Raw genomic sequence first — 14,259 nt, 5'->3', positions numbered from 1 at the left:
GAGACAAATTTGTATTAACAGGCTATATTGTTGGTGAGGTGTTTCCTACTATACAGTTTTCTATCCTTAGGAGCATTTGCAGATGGCTTTTTTTTTTTTTCTCGTTTTTTGGGTCATACCCGGCGATGCACAGGGGTTACTCCTGGCTCATGCACTCAGGAATTACTCCCGGCGATGCTTGGGGGACCATATGGGATGCTGGGAATCAAACCCTGGTCGGTCTCGGTCGCGTGCACAGCAAACGCCCTACCTGCTGTGCTATGGCTCCAGCCCCACAGATGGATTTTTAAGAAATATCTCAGCAGTAGTGGAGCCAGTGATTTGCATAAAGGATTCAACTGCGTTTGAGCAGAAGAAAAGGTTTGAAGGGTATTTCATAAATGAGGACAGCTGGGCTGCTCATACCTACATGACCCTCTCATCCTTCAACTTCTCACCTTTAGTTGTGAAGTGCTTGCTTTGCGCCCCTGTTAGGAACACAGATCCTTTATCTCCCTTGACAGTAATATGGTGTCATGATTTTACTACTTATTCCCAATGTTTGGGGAAGAATTAATGCACTTCCAGCACACATTTGTTGGTTAATTCACTATCTCCCCTGCTTTCCTCTCCAAGAGTTTGGAGAGGAAACTACATTAACACAATAGGGTACCTCCTGATTAGCCTCAGTCTTGACAGTTCCATTCTAATTTCAGTAACTTGTTCATAGTGATCACATGTTCCAGCCCTGGGCATACAAAATGGAGATGGGTATGCTCAGGAAGAAAAGGCTAAAACTGAGTTTTGTACATTTGAGCACTCATTCAGAAGAGAAACCCTATGAATGGAATGGAATGTAGAAAAACTTCTTGTGAAAAGACACATCTCACCTAACCCCAGAGAGTTCATCACCATGTAATGACTGTGGGAAGTCCTTTTACCAAGTATGGGAGGGTATTAGTATCTGAAAGTCAATCCCTGTAAATCATGTGACAAGCTTGGCATCCATCTCTGTTCTCTGCAAAGCATGGATAAAAGGCAGTTTTCTTTCTCGCATAAAGAGCTTTGTCAACTATGGCATTTGGTACCTAATGGTGAAATGTTGAAAGGGCCTCTCAACGGGAAAAAAGATATGGATACCTGCCAGTCGTCTTTGGAATCATCCATCTCAGAGATAAAGGAAGAGAAAGAAAAGATTAGATAGAAGCAAAACCTAGGGGCTGGAGCAATAGTACATCGGGTAGGGCATTTGCCTTGCACGTGGCCGACCTGGGTTTGATTCCCAGCATCCCATATGGTCCCCTGAGCACTGCCAGGAGTAATTCCTGAGTGCAGAGCCAGGAGTAACCCCTGTGCATCGCCAGGTGTGACTCAAAATGCAAAAACAAAAAGTAAAACCTATTTGCAGATGACATGATTTTGGACATAGAGGTTTCTAGGCAGTATAGAGATAATTAGGATCACTGGGGAATATGTCTTAATATCCTAGCACATGCTTGGATGAAAATTAAGCTAATTCCAAAGTTTACATAAAAGTTCAAAAGGCCAGTAACAGTAAGGACTACCTTCTGTAATAGCTAGAGATTTTTTTTTTCTTTTTGGGTCACACTCAGCAATGCACAGGGGTTACTCCTGGCTCTGCACTCAGGAATTACTCCTGACGGTGCTGGGTGACCATATGGGATGCTGGGAATCGAACTCGGGTCGGCCGCGTGCAAGGCAAACGCCCTATCTGCTTGTGCTATCTCTCCAGCCCAATAGCTAGAGATTTTAACTTCCACATCATAAGACCTATGACAGCAGAGAAACTCAGATGGAATCAATTTATTCAGACAATTCTACACAATAGTTAGACTTCATTTTAAGAATATGTTGTAGTGGGGAAAAGAATCTGCTTTCCAATAACTGCTTTGTCGGGTACCATGGGTCCCAGGAAGACGAGTATTGATTGAGGTGGATTGCATTTCTGAGTAATAAAGCTCTTAGGGGGGTAAAAAAAAAACTTGATACCCTGTATCCTGGGGCTGGAGAGATCATACAGTGGTAAGCCTTGCACATAGCCAACTTGGTTTAATCCGCAGCATCCCATATGGTCCCCCGAGCATCTCCAGGAGTGATTCCTGAGTGCCGACCCAGGGTAACCCCTGAGTATCGCTGGGTGTGGCCCCCATCTAAAAATAAACTATCCTTATAGTAAAAAAGTTTTTCTTAAGACAAAAAACACCAGGGGGCTGGAGCGATAGCACGGAGGGTAGGGCGTTTGCCTTGCACGCGGCCGACCCAGTTTCAATTCCCAGCATCCCATATGGTCCCCTGAGCACCACCAGGGGTAATTCCTGAGTGCATGTGCCAGGAGTAACCCCTGAGCATTGCCGGGTGTAACCCAAAAAGCAAAAATAAATAAATAAAAATTTAAAAAAAAACATAAAATAAAACATGTTAATCTGGCAATACTTTTAAATTTTACTAAAAAGATATGAAGGTACACAGGGGCTGGAGAGAGTACGGGGGAGAGCATTTGCCTTACCTATGACCAACCTGGGTTCCATCTGGCATCCTATATGTTCTCCTGTGCAAGGAATAAACAGCATTGCTGGATGTGACCCCAAAACAAAACAGACCAAAAGAGCACAGAGGAGGTACTGTCATTTGTCGGTACTCGATTGTAGATATGTTGGTCAGACCCTTCGGTAAGGGGCCAGATGGAATGTATGGTTCTGTCAGCCATTCAACTGGCTATTCTGGCCTAGCAGCCTTCCCCGTAGCCCACCTAAACAAACAGTGCTGTGTCCCAGGAGAACCATACGCACCCACAGGTGGCAGGGCGGGTGTGAACAGCCAGGCAAACCCCTGATCAAAACATCAAGGAAAATGGGCAAAACCCATGAACTACCACGTGATAAAGAGGATCTCGAGGTGGCCAAAAAGCATGAAGATCGCTTGGTTTTATCCATAAGAATAGACTTCAAGCTTGCTATTATACGTAGCCACTAAAGAGATGAAAATTTTGATTTTCCCCCAGTTCAGGGCCCACACCTGATGGTGCTCAGAGTTTTGTGTTCTGTGCTGAGGGGTCACTTCCAGTGGGGCCCAGGACCAAATGCAGTGCCAGGGACCAAACCTGTGTCATGCATGCAAGGTAAACACCTTACCTGCTGTATCATCGCCAGGCCCTAAGAAGCTAATTTCAGCCAGGATGTGAACAGGGATTTCATTGCTTAGTGACAGGGTTATTTTGGAAGCTGGCACTTCGAACCTGTGCCATTTTCCTCCAGTCTAACAAAACTGTATATCCACTGGGTATGTACAAGTCTATCAGAATACTCACTGGAACATTCATGCTGTAAGACTGGAAAAAGTAAGTTCAGTTCTAGCACCGATCGGCACTAGAACGGGCCAAGGTATCACGTTTACATGACAGGATGTTGTAATGCCGTGAGAGAATGAACTAGAAATACATGCAGCTGCAGCTCAAGTTCATAATAGTGAAGTGATGAATTCAGACAAAAATGTGTGTGATTCCAGGCCTGCAAAGTATAGGAAAACGCAAAACTTGTCTGCATGAAGTTAGAAATCAGGCAAGGAGTTAGCTTGGCCAAGGGAGAGTATTTATCTGATGCCAGTCTCTTTAACTCTGGGTGCTGAGTATCTGAGTCCTGTGTGCACTTAAGATATCTGTGTTTCTCCATGTGCAAACTTACAGGGCTGGAGCGATGGCACAGCAAGTAGGGCGTTTATCTTGCATGCAGTCGACCCGGGATCGATTCCCAGCATCCCATATGGTTCCCTGAGCACCACCAGGAGTAATTCCTGAATTCAGAGCCAGGAGTAACTCCTGAGCATTGCTGGGTAAGAAAGAAACTTACAAAGGTTTTTTTTTTTTTCTTTTTGGGTCACACCCGGCGATGCTCAGGAGTTGCTCCTGGCTCTGCACTCAGGAATCACTCCTGGCGGTGCTCAGGGGACCATATGGGATGCTGAGAATCGAAGCCGGGTTGGCTGCGCACAAGGCAAACACACTAGCCGCTGTGCTATCACTCCAGCTCCCGAAACTTACAAAGTTTTTAAAAATAAATGGTCTGCAGTTTTTGTACAATAGGTCTGCCTTACTTTTGTAGGTGTCTAGGTATGGTTCTGAAAGGGAGACAAGAGTTTGCTTACTTTTTTGTGGAGATGTTGGGGAGCAGTGATATTTAACAGCAAGTGGGAAAAGGTAAAAACCACTGTTTTGAGTACAGCTCTGTGTCCCTGAATGTTTGAGCCAATGATGGTCCCCATGTCTGAGAGGAGTGATGCCAGTGGTCTGTGCCCCACAGCCTGAGTGTACGGCAGTCTGCTGTTTATGGCTGTGTGTTTATACGCGCTCATTCAATGCAGAAGGCATCTAGTGACACATTTCTCAGAACATAAACAGTTCACATCTTTTTTATGGCAACTAAGATTTCCTACACTGTGACTTTAAAAGTGTACATTTTAAGTCAATGTTGGAAAGTGACACACTATAATTGTGATAGATCTTCCTCCCCTTTTGCATACTGAAATGGGTCTGTCATATTCATGAGTCCGAACTGTCTCTCCAATATAAAGAACAGGTGTGGAAACATTTTGAGTCTTGTTCAGTGGATTTTCACAGTGCTGATTTGGGGGACATCTTACCCTGTCGTTGCAGTTAACAACTATGAGATTGATTTTGTGACATTATACTTCTCAAGTCTTCAGCTCATTCTTTTACATGTGAGCATCCGTTTGGTAACAGCAGAAGGAACAGATTAAGATTTTGCATCGTGAAAATTAGAAATACACGGCTTAGAGAGAGGAAAGGCCGATACGAGGCACTGTGAGGACAGACTTTGTTCCTTAGTGGAGTGAACTTAATGGGCTCGGTCCCTCGTCCCTCACTTGGATTGAACTGAGTCGGTCTTGCTGAAGAGTTGGATGGACTCGGAGACATGCTTGTTCGACTGCCTGCTTGTTGCTATGAGGTCAAGCAAAGCTGTGTAGAACAGAGGGCTGCAGTGATAAGACAATGGGGAGGGTGTTTGCAGGTGCACAGCTGGCCTGGGTTTCATCCCTGGCATCCCATCGGGTCCCTCAAGCACTGTACCAGGAGTAATTCCTGAGTGCAGAGCCAGGAGTCTGGCTTACTCATCACCAGGTGTGGCACCCAAAAAACAACAAAGAGCATCGGCAACCACTGTGCTAAACCAACACCTCAAATGAGAATAGATAAGGGGCATATAAGTACACTGAAAGAAAGAGGAATATTCTTTCCTCGCGAATACCATTCTTGCTAGTAAACTACTGAAAACCTGCTGACTTTTCAAAGAAATGTGGCACGCGTTACCTCCACAAAATCACATAGTGCAGGAAAAGGCAAGGATTCTCTGTAAGCCCAGGGAAAGTGGCATTAGGACAGGAAGCAGAGTGGCTATGGAGTGGTTTGAGCAGACTTAACAATTTTTCCAGAAAAGATTAAAACTACAAAGTAGATTGTGTTGAGGCTTGAATGCTTCGAGCCTAACTGCAGATCAAGAAAATGTGCGCTGTTAAAAGATGCAGCATTTTGAACTGGGAGGACATACAAATTGAAAGGGAAAAATGACACAGTTCTAGCTTCATCTTTTATTATGAAGACAGAAATCTTGGTCTGTTATTTGAGGAGGGAAATAAGTAGTACCATGAATAAAGTTTCCCTAGGGGAAATTTTCTTGTAAAAAAAGAAGAGGAATATTCAGTGTTCACACAAATTCAATGGATTAGTTCTGCCATGGTTGATGAGTTGGGAATTACTGGGTAACAAAAGGCTTCAGCAAGTCTAAAGAGAACAGCACAAAGAGCATCAAATGGTGATTTCAGCAATATCCAGGATTCTTCAAAGTAAGGCAAACCACGAAAGCAAGGGAAATGACAATTTCAGACATGTGAAAAAAAAGCAAACTCAAAAGTATTGGTATTTCAAACAGGAGAGATATGGAAATGTCTCTTCAGTCATGAGAGTGAAACATACGACTATGGAAGATAACAATTTGAAAGCTGGGCCAGAGAAAAAGTACAGCGGGCCAGGCACTTGCCTTGCATGGGGCCTTATGGGTTCAATCATTCTGGGCATCCTATATGATCCCCAGAACTCACCAGGAGTGATCCCTGAGCGCAGAGCCAGGAGTAAGCCCTGAGTATCGCTGGGTGTCGCCCAAAAGCAAATAAGATTTGTTTTGAAAGCTTTTCTAAAGAACCAATACACCGATAATGAATTCTCTCCAGTTTTTCTTTTTTCTTTCTTTCTTTCTTTTTTTTTTTTTTTTTTGCTTTTTGGGTCACACCTGGCAATGCACAGGGGTTACTCCTGGCTCTGCACTCAGGAATTACCCCTGGCCATGCTCAGGGGACCATATGGGATGCTGGGATTTGAACCCAGGTCGGCTGCGTGCAAGGCAAACGCCCTACCCGCTGTGATATCTCTCCAGCCCCTTCTCTCCAGTTTTTCAGCCATCTAGGAACCCTGTTCAATAAGGAGGCGACCCAGGGGCAGTGGGCGTGGCCAGCACGTGCGATTTGCCTTGGGTTGGACGTGGCTTAATGTGGGGGCGTGGCCTGTCCCGGGGTGTGGCCATTGTGGCGCGTACAGGGTAACAGTCGTGGGCGTGGCTTGGCTGGGGGCGTGGTCAGTCGTGCGGCTCGCCTGGAGCTCGAGAGCGCGTCCCTCCACGAGCATCCACTCAGATCCACGTGTTTGTCTCTAACGGTCCTTGTGGTGCTGAGGTTGACCGGTCAGTGAGCGGACACAGGAGAATACAGCAGGCCATCGGGAAGGTGAGGAGAGACAGGCCTGGGCGCGGGGAAGCTGGAGGGGGACGAGAGGGAAAAAGCCCGGTGGGCGGCGCGGAGACGGAGGCTGAGACCCCGAACCTCCCCGCCTGCGCCCTCCAGCCCCCTGCCTGCCCCGCCATGAGCGCCGCCTTGGTCCTGCTGCTGCTGCTGCTCCCGGCCGCGCCCCTGCCCTCGGCTACCGCCGCGCCCATCCGGGATGCCCGACTCGTGGACAGCCTGGAGACCCTCCTCCAAGGTAACCCCTCGCCCGCCCCGCTTCGGGAGGAGGAGGGAGCCCGAAGAGAGGTCGGAGGCACCCCGGAAAAGAGCGGGCCCCCACCGGGAGACAGAGGCAGCAGAAAGAAGCGGGTGAACACAGAGACAGGCCAGAGGGGCAGAGGCCCCCTGGAAGGACAAACTGTGTCTGTGGCCTGGGCGGGGGTGGGGTGGGGTGTGTTTGGGGTCCGTCTTCGAGTCCCCAGAAGCTTCCGGGGTCCAGGGGCACCCTCTCTGCATAGGGCACTGCAGTGCCACCCCTAGGGCCCAAACTATTTCTCTCCCCGCAGGTGTCCAAACTGGAGGAGACGCCGGTCTGTGGGGAGCCGCGGAGCAGCCCCCTCACTCTGGCTGCCCACCCGGCTCCTAACGTGGCTGCCGGGCCAGGAAGCCGGATGGGAGGACCAGCGGCTCCGTGAGATGCACTGAGAGCACAGGCTCCTCCAGAGGGCCAGTCCAGGGCTCCTGGGCCCCCAAGCCCTACCCTGAAACCTCTCCCTATCCCTTCCCAGCTGCAGAGACGAGGGCCAGGACCCACAGTTCTGGCTGTGCACCCCAGGTTCCCCATCACCAGCCCTCACCCTGGCTCAATTTGGAAATAAAGTTCTTCTGTAGCAGTTGTGCGGTTTTCTTCAGGGGGAGAAAGCCCCCAAACCAGGTCCACCCGAGAAAGAGGTGCTTTTCTTAGTACCTGACCATCTCCAAGTTCCCAGGCTCAGGACCTGGTGTGTGTCTTGCCCATGGGAGGTTCTGGCTCTAGCTCCCGCACACCTCCTGTCTGCCTGGTTATCCCACACCTAGTGGCCTCCAGCGGGGTGCCCGGCTGCCCAGCTCCAGGCTTCCATAGGGCTACTGCCACCAGGAGGGATTATTCAAAATCTTGCTGTCCCAGCAGGCAGTAAGATTGTTCTTGGGGTAAGGGTAGGCGCTCAACCGAGTTTACCTTCCCCCACCCTCCAGGCCCCTCTCTGATCATTGCTGGAATGATCAGCCCTGGAAGCCCCCTGCCCCACTGCCGCCACCCTTCCTTCCTCTCCTCTCAGGAAAGGGTTCGGAGGTTGCGGCTGCTGAATCGCTCTGTGCCCTGTGCTGATAAAGTCAGGACATTTTAACCACCATGACAGATTTTGTCACCGACGATTCGGTGTCCATGGGTCTCATGGCAAGGGCTGTTTGCGTCTCCCCTGCAGTCTGGTTTTCAGCAAAACCCTCCACACCCCCACACCTGCATTGCTTTTGCTGCCAATCAGAAACACGCCACCTGGGTCCCCCCAGGATGGAGGGATGACGGTGCCCCGCTTCTGTCCTGGTTCCTCCTTGTCCAGGGGCCTCCCAGGTCCCCCACAGCCACTCCCTGCCATAACTCAGAAGCTCCTTTTGATGGCGCCAACTTGGCGCTATCCACACTGGCTCACACCTGCCAGGGAAAGCTCTGAGCCATCAGGGGAGGGGGGGGGGGTCGGAGGCTGAAGGCAGCAGGGGCTCACTCTTGGGGGTCAGAGCATAGCCCCGCCCCCTGGAGGCCAAGTGTGGGCTGTGTTTCCCGAGCAGCAGGTGCCAGACCTGGAAAGCCAGCACTCTGATAGCCGCTGGAGGACAGCAGTCTTCACACTCACCTGCAAAGCCTAGGAAAGCGCCTCCACGGGGATTCTTTGCACAGATTCTTTGCCGCAGGCAGCCACCGCATGGCACAATCAGAGCTATCAGGAGAGGGGAAGGAGACCAGCGGGAAGATGAGAAAGGGAAGTTGGGCTATGAGAAGCTTTTACGGTTTTCAACGGTTCTGGCATGTTCCTGGGGATCCAGAAGGTAATGCTCTTCCACAGGAGACGCCTGAGATAGTGCTCGCTGCCACCTGGCCAACCCCGAGTCTGGACAAGCAGGAGGTGAAGGCCCGGGCAGAGCTGGTAAGTTTGAGCTACTGAGGGGGCCCCATGACAAAGCTGGAAGACAGCACTTTAAGGCACGTAAGGAAAGCTCTGTGCAGTGATTAGCTGGAAACTACGACCACACAGCAGCAGCGTCACACACCAAAGAAACTTAACAGGACTTGGAGAAAATCAGTGCCCAGGCCAACAGTGAACCCCCGACTGTGAGGAGCCGGGAGGGGCTCTGAGTCCCAGTTTCCACACTGTATTGTAAATGTGCCCACGAGTACACACACACGCACCTCTGTGTCTGCAGAAAAGAGGCACGGCTGGCCCATGCATAGAAGATAAAACACTGGAGCCAGAGCGATAGTGCAGTGGGTAGGGCACGGCCTCGCACACAGCTGACTCAGGTTTGAACCCTGGCACCCATTTGCTGCCCCCAGGCTTGCCAGGAATGATCCCAGAGCAGAGTCAGTAGTAAGTCCTGAGCCCTGCAGGGTGTGCCCCCAAAATACAACATAACAAAACCAAACCTGAAAAAGCAAGCAATAGAAGCCAATCTTAAGAAATCCCAGATGTCGAACTTACAAGACAAAAATCTTTATACAGCTATTGTAAGTTTTTCAAATAGGGGCTGGAGCGATAGCACAGCGGGTAGGGCGTATGCCTTGCATGCGGCCGACCCGGGTTTGAATCCCAGCATCCCATATGGTCCCCTGAGCACCGCCAGGGGTGATTCCTGAGTGCATGAGCCAGGAGTGACCTCTGTGCATCGCTGGGTGTGACCCAAAAAGAAAAAAAAAATTTCAAATAAAAAAACCATAAAAATCTGTTGAGAAGGTGACAGGGCAGGATGTGGTTGGTATGACTAAGCGTCTAAGGGAGAGAATTGAGAACACAGGTATTTTGGAGATTGTTTTTCTATGCTGTCAAAATTAGTCTGATTTTTCAGGCTGAATTGTTTGACAGATGTGGATTTATTGCAATTCCCAGGAAATCACTCAGGAAACAATCTGTAACACTTAGTAAAGGAAACAAGGGAATTGTAACATTGCCCTGGAAAAGACCTACTGGGGATGAGAGTGGCGGGAACACGCAGGAAAGGCTCATGCTCGTCTCTGTTCTGTCTCGTTTTGTTTCAGTAGATCCCAGGTTCCAAACCTGGCACCACAAAATTAATGATTGGTTAATGATGAAATGAAGAAGTCAGTAATGGAGAAAGGGAAAGGAGATGAGACCACAGAAAACATCAAATTGGTAGAAAAAAGTCATTTCTTATCATTTCTTATCAGTAACTAAATACAAATAGATGAAATCTTGTTAAAAAGCAGTGTTTGAGGGGGCCGGAGCGATAGCACAGTGGGTAGGGCGTTTGCCTTGCACGTGGCCGACCCGGGTTTGATCCCCGGCATCCCATATGGTCCCCCAAGCACCGCCAGGAGTAATTCCTGAGTGCAAAGCCAGGAGTAACCCTTGAGCATCGCTGGGTGTGACCCAAAAAGCAAAAAAAAAAAAAAAAGCAGTGTTTGAGAACAGATGACTGGTTAAAGAAACTTTGGATACATCTACACAATGGAATACTATGCAGCTGTTAGGAGAGATGAAGTCATGAATTTGCTTTTAAATGGATAGACATGGTGAATATCATGCTAAGTGAAATGAGTCAGGAAGAGAGAGACAGACATAGAAGGACTGCACTCATTTGTGGAGTATAGAATAACATCTCCTCCCCCCCTCGGAGAGCCCGGCAAGCTACCTAGAGTATCCTGCCCGCAGGGCAGAGCCTGGCAAGCTACCCGTGGCGTATTGGATATGCCGACAACAGTAACAATAAGTCTCACAATGAGAGATGTTACTGGGGCCCGCTTGAACAAATCAATGAGCAACAGGATGACAGTGACAGTGACAGAGAATAACATCACATGAGGTTGACACCCAAGGACAGTTGATACAAGGGCCAGGGGGATTGCCCCATAGCTGGAAGCCTGCTTCATGAGCGGAGGGGAGAAGGCAGATGGAATAGAGAAGGGATCACTAAGAAAATGATGGCTAGATGGGGCTGGAGCGATAGCACAGTGGGTAGGGCGTTTGCCTTGCACACGGCCAACCCGGGTTCGATTCCCAGCATCCCGTATGGCCCCCTGAGCACCGCCAGGGATAATTCTTGAGTGCAGAGCCAGGAATGACCCCTGAGCATTGCCAGGTGTGACCCAAAAAGCAAAAAAGAAAAGAAAAGAAAAGAAAACGATGGCTGGAGGAATCAGTTGGGATGGGAGATGCATGCCAAAAGTAGATAATGGACCAAACATCATGACCTCTCAGTGTCTGTGTTGCAAGCCATAATGCCCAGAAGTAGAGAGAGAGTATGGGGAATATTGTCTGTCATGGAGGCAGGGGGAGGGTGGTAAAGGGGATTATACCGGGGATATTGGTGGTGGGCAGTGTGCACTGGTGGAGGGATGGGTGTTTGATCATTATGTGATTGTAGTCCAAACATGAAAGCGTGTAATTATCTCACAGTGATTCAATAAAATTAAAAAAAAAAGAAGAAGCAGCAGTGTTTGGGGCCAGGAATGTGACTCACTCAAGAGTAGAGCACTTACTTTGCATGTGACACCCTGGGTTCATCCCCAGTATGAAGGAAGGAAGGAAGAAAGAGAAAAAAGAGGGAAGGAGGGAGGGAAAGGATGAAAGGAGGAAAGAAGGAAGGAAGGAAGGAAGGAAGGAAGGAAGGAAGGAAGGAAGGAAGGAGAGATTGACACATGAATTTTTACAGAGCAATCTATGTCTAAATCCAAGTCTAAAAACTCATTTAACATTCACTGTATCACTGTTTCACTGTTTTCCTGTTGCTCATCGATTTGCTCGAGCGGGCACTAATAACATCTCAATTGTGAGACTTTTTGTTACTGTTTTTGGCATATCGAATATGCCACGGGTAGCTTGCCAGGATCTTCAGTGAGGACGAGATACTCTCAGTAGCTTTCCGGGCTCTCCGAGAGGGGCGGAAGAATCGAACATGGGTCGGCCACGTGCAAGGCAAACGCCCTACCAGCTGTGCTATCACTCCAGCCCTATTTAATGTTAACAAATCTAAATGAATCTAAATATTTATTTTAGGTTAAAAGTAAAAAGATGCATGTAGATTTAGAAACAAAATTAAAAAGTTTTGTTTTGTTTTGGCCACACTGGCCCGTGCTCAGGATTTACTCCTGGCTCTGTACTCAGAAATTACTCCTGAAGGTACTCAGGGGACTACATGGGGTGCCAGGATTGAACCCAAGTCGAAGGTGTGCAAGGTAAACGCCCTACCGTACTATTGCTCCAGCCCCAATGAACCGAAATATTTTATAATAAGAGTTACTGTAAATATACACAATTATATATACAGCTAATAGCAGAGTCATCAAAACAAAGAAAAAATAATGTATTTTTTTAAATAAAAGAATGTATTAGACGTTGTGGTGTAGCATAGCTAAAACAGTTGTTTAGAGGGAAATGACAATGTCAATAAATAAAAAGGAACAAAGAAGTTGATGTTCTCTCCACATATGATACCAGGTAAAAATCAGATTCACCAAAAATAAGAAATCAGTCAAAGGCTGGGGCAATAGCACAGTGGGTAGGGCGTTTGCCTTGCACGAGGCCGACCCGGGTTTGATTCCCAGCATCCCATGTGGTCCCCCAAGCATTGTCAGGAGTAATTCCTGAGTGCATGATCCAGGAATAACTGTGTATCGCCGATTGTGACCCAAAAAAGAAAAAAAAAAAGAAATCAGTCAAGTCAGACTCATCAAGAGAAAAATAACTTAGCAGTGTTAAGGATGCCAATGATGTAACAAGATTCCACAGATATTAAAGTAAGTGAACGATTGTATGACAGTACATCAGATATCTTGGACAAATTACTGGAAAGAAACGAGCACAATCTTGCTTATAATTCATCAAAAAGAGGAAGTTCCAATCCCATCTTTTTCTAATTTACTGAGGGTCTTTATCAGGAATGGATGTAGGATTTAGTGAATGTTTTTCTGTTTGATAGCACTAGGATTGAACCCAGGGACCCACATATGTGAGGTGCACATGTTGCTTCTGAGATGCTTGCTTGGTCCTTTGACGGGGAGTGAACATCCCCATTTTCACACCTTCCTGATTTTAGTATGTCTTTTTCCTGATCATCCTGGCTGTTATTTGATCTCATTGCTGTTCCCCAAAGGGTAAATATTTAGTTTCATTGATTTTTTTGACTTTTCATGTTGCCTATTAAATATTTTGAGGCTTTTTTTTCTTACAATACTATTATAATGATTTATGTGCCTATATTGGTGATTTCTGATCTGAGCTATATGTTTCCCCTTGCTTTGTATTTAGTTCAGTATTTCCTTTCTAGTTTCTCAAGGTGGAAGATGAAGTCATTGATTTTTAAACTCTTCTATTTTCTAATATAGAAAGTTTAGTGCTATAAATTTCTAAATCAGCAGTTAGCAAATTGGCCTATTTGACAAACTGTCTACCACTTTATTTTGTTTTGGGGTCACATACCTGGTGATGCTCAGGGGTTACTCCTGGCTGTGCACACAGAAATTACTAACGGCAATGCTCAGGGGACCATATGGGATATTGGGGGTCAAACTTGAGTCAGTCAAGCACCCTACCCACTGTACTATGTCTTCAACCCACTTTACCACATTTTTGTATCACCTATGACTAGGACTTTACATTTGTAAGTGGCAGAGAAAAATCAAAAGAATATTTCATACTACATGAGAATTACACAAAATTCAAACTTCAGGAGCTGGAGCGATAGCACAGCGGATAGGGCGTTTGCCTTGCACGTGGCTGACCCAGGTTCGATTCCCAGCACCCCATATGGTCCCCTAAGCACTGCCAGGAATAATTCCTGAGTGCGGAGCCAGGAGTAACCCCTGTGAATCGCAAGGTGTGACCCAAAAGGCAAAAAAAAAAAAAAATTCAAACTTCAGTGTCCATGGATTGTTTCTGGAATACAACCATGATTGTTTACTCACACAGGACCCGCATGTGACTGGTGATTTTGCACGTTCCCTAGTGTATATAAACTGGAGCTACACTTAACTCCACAACATTTTGTTATTTGCATCCTGCTTTGCAACACTTTTGGTGGAGGACAAGGGGGCTACATCCAGGAGAACTCAGGGGGCTAATCCTGACTCTGCTCAGGAGTGACACCTACTTGTGTTCAGAGGACCCTGTGTGTTACTGGGGATTGTACCAGGATCAGCTGATGCAAGGTGCCTTACCTTCTCTAGTCCCACAACATTTTTTTGTAGTGCAAGTGTTCATCCAT

The 14,259-nt window shown here is 47.4% G+C and overlaps 1 long non-coding RNA gene across 1 annotated transcript; it reads left to right on the top strand.

Annotated features, from left to right (window-relative positions):
• The first annotated feature begins 3,827 nt into the window (after positions 1 to 3,827).
• On the top strand, positions 3,828 to 7,679 carry LOC129404214 (uncharacterized). Its single transcript, XR_008629766.1, has 2 exons — positions 3,828 to 7,042; positions 7,353 to 7,679. It is a non-coding gene; the product is annotated as an uncharacterized LOC129404214 (long non-coding RNA).
• The last annotated feature ends 6,580 nt before the right edge of the window (positions 7,680 to 14,259 follow it).

This window comes from Sorex araneus, chromosome 4, assembly GCF_027595985.1.
Source record: "Sorex araneus isolate mSorAra2 chromosome 4, mSorAra2.pri, whole genome shotgun sequence".
NCBI classification, from domain to species: Eukaryota; Metazoa; Chordata; class Mammalia; order Eulipotyphla; family Soricidae; genus Sorex; species Sorex araneus.
Note: the sequence above shows the minus strand (reverse complement) of the source record. Positions and strands in the feature narration are given on the sequence as shown.